General features: G+C 35.0%; 1 long non-coding RNA gene across 1 annotated transcript; it reads left to right on the top strand.

The window, feature by feature from the left end:
• The first annotated feature begins 4305 nt into the window (after positions 1-4305).
• On the top strand, positions 4306-5983 carry LOC128547963 (uncharacterized). Its single transcript, XR_008366820.1, has 2 exons — positions 4306-4793; positions 5596-5983. It is a non-coding gene; the product is annotated as an uncharacterized LOC128547963 (long non-coding RNA).
• Positions 5984-6283: the final 300 nt, after the last annotated feature.

Raw genomic sequence — 6283 nt, 5'->3', positions numbered from 1 at the left:
GTAGTTCTTTTATCTATGTATTAGCAAAGTTTGTTTATCGAATTAATACTTTTTTCTAGATAATAACTTTATCTTGGTTAGGTAACAAGGAGAGGAAAACAATTGTTTTAAAAAAAACTGATCCAGTGAAATCTTACACACATTAAGCTCTCAGTGAACAAGAATCAGAGTAAATATTATCAGATTTCGAACAAATCCATTACTTGACCAAAACCAGATTAACTACCTGTAAGATATAAGATACTAAAGAGCAGTTTTTCTTTCCTTAGCAGCTATTGGAGTATCGACCAAAGTCTTACCAAAGATCTTTTTACCTGGTGGTTAGTTTATTTTCAATTATGTTTTTGAATGATACAAGAACAAAAGATATCTTATTCAACCGATGTAAACAATTAAAGATAGTTTTAAAAATGCTTTAGAAAAACCTTATATCATGAGCTTTGCTAAATATCTGCATGAGAATCTAGGTTGATTTAGCAGTATAACAAATATGCTTTGTTTTTCGTTGGGTTTAACGCCTTAATGTTAGGTCACAGGGCAACTTTTCATCATTTAAGGTGGATCAGAATCCAGGTGTCCCTTTGGGCTTTATTGCATGCACTGGCTGGCATCTGCTTCCTCACGTAAGGTTTCGAACCCACGACGTCGAGAAGCATATGATTCGAAGTCAGCAACCTTTACCACTGGGCTACAGAGACCCCTAACAACGACTAAATATTTATCAAAAATGTGTTAAGTTTATGCATTAATTCGTTAAGAAGGAAGACTTTTGAATAGCTATCGGTAAAAGTAGGCACAAGTCTTTTAACGGTACTGCAATTATCAGTAATGCTATAGACTTGGTCGGAATTGTAACAGAGTTCACTTAGAACACCATAATTCAGTTACAGATATGTAGTTTCAATACAACATCTGTAAAACCACCTAGTCTAATTTAGTTAATAGCTTCGTCAGATATGCTTTGTTCATTGGTGCATAGTGGAGCCTGAATTATTAAAAAGACCATTAGTAATACGTAACCATAATTCGCCAGGTACATAATACTTATTTATTCTAGAAATGAATCATAGTCTTGTCGAAGTTATTTATACCTTCCGTATATTTGAAAAATATAGTTATGAGGGTTTGATGTCCTTCGAATGGCTATTTAAAAGCATTTCAGATAATAATATTATAAGTTGTAGAAACAATTAGCTTTGTTTTCATATCGGCATCATGACAAATATCATGTAAAATGCATTGGTACTACTAGTAATTACTTTTTGCGTAGTGTTTTACGTACGTTTCACATAATCGGCTGATTCAAATCTTATATCCATGAACATGATTTACAAATACCTGATAAACATTCTTTTCAGTGCCACAAAAACAGGACTTACGAAGGTTATGGAACAAAGTTATGGCAAAAACTGCGTTGTGCTTTCGTACATCTCATCTAACGATTTACACATCCAATTTTTCATTGTTGCATGACCATTTGTGAATCTTACGTTAGCGTGTTTTCTTCATTCACATGTTTAATTCTTACAAATGAAACATGTGTATTTTAATTATACTATGATATCGTTGCTACGTATTTGTTGTTTCATTTAACTAACGGTCTAAAATGATTGACGAAATGGTCTATGTTACTGTCGTATTACATGAAATGCATTGTTTAGTTGTGTTTTATTCTCGCAATGTCGCAATCTTTGTATAAACTTTGAACTAAGTGTGCATTTTTGAAACTATTTATCAGAGTTCATTCAACGTAATTTAAGGAAAGCCTTTCATACGGGAGATGGCAATAATATCTGCACAATTGAACAACGCATGTCAGCAAGTCGAACAAAGAACGTCAGCATGCAACATGGAAGTGATAAGTTCATCATTACACAAAAGCGCGTATTTGTTCGACCTTCGGTTTTTGTTTTCAACCAACGTAGGAAACCGTCCTGTAAAATTCGAATATGCGACTATTTCCTCGCATTTTCTGTCGTTCGTAATTTTGCTAATTGATTTAGTTCGTTTTTATACGAGGCTGGATCAAATTGCCTCAAAATAATTCTGTAAGTAAATTATAAAGTTACGTGGATAATTATACAGGAACATTCTAAACAGTGTTAAGACTGTTTGTTTGTTTTGCTTAATGCCGTTTTTCAACAGTATTTCAGTTATGTAATGGCGAGAAGTTAACCTAACTAGTGTTCATGGATTTTGTACAAGTAAACACCTGTCTCTGCAAGTAACTGCCAACTTCTCCAAATGAATCAGAGGTGGAGGACGAATGATTTTAGACACAACGTCTTTTATCAAATTGTCACGGAGAACATATGCCCCGTCCGGGGATCGAACTCACGACTCCGTGATTCGTAGATCTACGCTCTCCCGATTGAGCTAAACAGACGGACCATGTTAAGACTGAGGTTATACCTTGCTAACGAGAAAGAATTGTATGTTTCTTGTAGGAAGTGGTACCAAAGCGAGAAGAAAGCGTTGAACATTTTGCTGCCGGTCTTGGAGAGAAGAAAGTTAAATTTGTTAAATCTGCAGACAGCCAAGTCTTCAAGGAAACATTAGAAGAAGCGTTTCCTAAACTTCGTGACTGTGTTAGTTTTGAATTGTTAAGAACAGCTTTAGGGACAACGTGTGGCCTCAATGCCTTTTCAGTTCCTGCGGGCAGCTATTCTCCCTCAAAAACAGGCTGATGAGAGCACTCTCGGATAAGCGCTTTGATATATCAGGCCCATTTAGAATAACCTTCCGATGGATCCAATTGACTTGTCGCTGTAAGTGAAGTAATTTCAATCAGTTTCTCAGCAGTTTGCTTGAATAAAGACTCCCCACTGAAAAACACATGGCCAGTCATTCTGAAATATGAACGCTGTCACCTTTGCATGTCTTCTTGGGTCATTGTAATTTTCCAACTGTAATGGTAAAATTATTTTTAAAAAAAGTTTTATTAAACAAAGTTACGACCAAATTGTTGAGAAATACCGCATGTTTAGTGTTCAACCCGTTTACAGCTGGAAACTACGCGTCCCTCTTTGATTGTGTCTGACGGAAGTGGGAGAGGACTATGGTAAACAGTTTTTAAATCCCACCAAGACTGATTTGTTTTGATATCTGTCGTCTGGCCTGTTTCGTCGGGCCCTTATGGGTGCTTCTCTTGTTGCTCTGTCTTCTGAAAAGGCATAGAGTACATACGTTTTTTGTTCTTAAGGTTTGCTTTTTATATATTTATACAGGAGCATTTTTGTGTTTTATATACCATGCCTTTTTATTTCTATAACATGTATTAGAGATTCACCTGGCGGGGATTGCTTTTATTTACACTGTCTCGTGTCTTTGGAACATGGTGGGGCAAATGTGAGGTTGGGGTGCGCACCATAAACCGGTTAAAGCTCCCTAGTGGTGCTTTTGCCACTGACCGGTCCAAGGCGGTGCCCCACTGTGTTCCTTTAATTGTTCGTTTTGTCTTTGTGTTTGCTTTGTATGCGCGTGTGTGTGTGTTTGTATGTGTGTGTGTGTGTTCGGGTTTAACGTCTTTTTCAACATTTTTTCAGTCATATAAACGACGGTGCCTTTGTAGCGTGCACATCTACGTGCAGTGGGTTTCATTTTGGGAGGCTGCATTTTTGGAACATGGCATTCCGTTTGAAATTTGTTGTTGGATTCCTTCGAAGTCATTGATCCTTGTTCAACTTTTGTCGCCTCAATTTTAGACAAGTGGGCTATGATGGCCCTATATAGCTCAGCTGAGTACCACTGCTCTTAATGATAAGATTAAGTTTTGACATAGAACACATGGGCATACACATTAAATATAATCATGATAAATAATTTCTTGTAACTGTCCCATACAAGTCGGGGCCAATCTCCATATCAAGTCTGAGGGCCCTAGGCTCAAATGCTGCATTTTTTTGTACTAGCATGACTATTTCTTACTCTGGAAGACTTAAATAACATTTAAAACCTATCATTAGAAGCTGCTAAGGTATATTCATTTACATAAAATAAAGGGAGATAATTTGTCATAAATTCAGTCAAGAGTTATCTACCCTGATTGTCCGAGTCAATCTGATGGCACAAATGACATTTCAAATCAGTATCTTCATTGGTTACTGAGATACACCCATTTTGATTTTAAACAAAGGGATGCTATTTTACATAAAATCAGTCCATAGTTATCTACCCTGATTGTCTTAGTCCAACTAATGACAATAATGAAATTTCAAATGAGTCCTATAAATACTTACTGAGATATATTCACTTTTATTTAAATCAGGAGAGGTAATCATGTATTGGTATATGCATGTTGTCACAAATTGACATACGGGCCTTATTTTATCTGTAGTGTAAATGCAGGTATTGCATCATCTTTTTGTAAATTTTTGAGTTATTGAGGTAAATGTCAGATTTCACGCATGAAATACCTCTTATATTTTTCTGTATTTCATAACATAAATTTCCATGTAAATTTCATTAAATTCTGTTCAGTAATAAGAAAGTTGATATTTTATAAACTTTAGTAATTTATGTTTTTATCCCCAAAACCACTATAATGGGCCTCAAATTGTCAATTTAAATTCGCGCCAAAGTAGTTAGATTTCCCGGCTATATCGTGAATCCCGTGAAAATGACAATAGTCATAGCTCACGGCTTAGCCGTGAATCCTATGAAATTTAGTATTTGGCGGGACATTATCCTTTAAATAGACTGGACTAGATATGCCTTGCGCACACCACCTTACGACTTTATAGACGAATCTATGTCTGAATTATTTTCTTGCTAGAAATTTATGCTCGATCGAGGTAAGAAATTTATTTGTTAGATTTTTGTATGATTTTTGCATTACGATTTTTATTTGGTAAATTTTTGTTCATTCTACAGAATTCGGTAACATTTACTTTTCGGCACATGATTTTGGCTAGTTTCGGTATATCAGGATAATTTATTAAATTTTTCAGACTTCTGTAAATTATTTAGAAAGAGGAATCTAAAATGTTTCATTTATATAAGATGTAAAATTTGTACTGAAATTTGTATCGTGATAATTGTAAAGCACTGTTTCAAAAACTTATGTCAAACATTTTGTTAATTATGGAACGCCATTACTGCATTGTATTGTTATGTATAAATCTATATGGCAAGTCTAGTACCATGTTTGTAATATATTATTGTAATATGAAATTGTGTGCCAGTCTATTGCATACACATACAATGTCCGTTTTAGTGTATGGTATTGTATGTTTGATATTATATGGATGCCAACTATCATATAACGTTTGATTTATATTGAATTTTGTTAATTTGTAGTTGTAAATAATAGCTGCAGTTTATCATGTCCGTATCTATAATGTTTCATCATATACTTTTCATATCTTTTTCATACTTTAACTTTAGTCTTTTAAGTAAGTAATTTTTTGTAATAATGGAAGTAATAAGTGACGTATTTTAATCATGTGACGTCTGAACTTAGTAGCACATATATTTTGTATAAGTAGCACGTATTATTTATGGGAGCCTACGGAGGTATGGTGTACCCAAAGGAGCAGTTTTATGCCCTGACTTATTTGTTTTGCTATGGTGCTTACCATATGTTATATATTTTAGCTTCTTCCGCCAGACGATTTTCCTGGTGATGTCATAACCCGGAAGTACAATGCCCGAGGTTCACTTGTCTTCACTCGCCTGGATGTGATATTCCCAGCGCAGAGCTTACGTCCCATGGTTGTGCCGTAAACCGCAAAGACGATGACTTTTGTTATCCTCTGAAGTCAGCTCAGGGATGCAATCACCTACCACCATAGGGAGCCAACACGGAATCAACGTATTCACGGTTTAAAGGGACTGTATTTTGAATTTAGAAGCTATGTTTTGTTTGTGCTACTTAAAGTTCACAATTACATTAAAGACCTGTGTCACGTCAGATTAGAATGGAAGTATAAGAACTTTTGTATCTAGAGATACTGAACTTTCTTTTTTTTTTCTTTCTTATAATCAGTTTTTTTTTTCTTTTCATATCTATTCATTGTTAATAATCATCTTTTGTAAATAAATTTGTAAATATTGTAAAGGGTGTTGATTTGTTCTGATGGTTACTGTCGCCGGTACGGCCTTTCCTGTCACAATGGTGTCAGAAGTGGGATTGGTCGACCAGACACAGTAGCTATTCGAACATTATTAACACCCATTTAACTGCAGCAATAATTTGTAAAGATTCCTCTTGTTTTGTTCTATTGGTACACATATAATAGTTTTATTCATTTTTCAGAGTGACGTCTTACCTCAGACAAGACAA

The sequence above is a fragment of the Mercenaria mercenaria genome, chromosome 13 (genome assembly GCF_021730395.1).
Source record: "Mercenaria mercenaria strain notata chromosome 13, MADL_Memer_1, whole genome shotgun sequence".
Taxonomy (NCBI): domain Eukaryota; kingdom Metazoa; phylum Mollusca; class Bivalvia; order Venerida; family Veneridae; genus Mercenaria; species Mercenaria mercenaria.
Note: the sequence above shows the minus strand (reverse complement) of the source record. Positions and strands in the feature narration are given on the sequence as shown.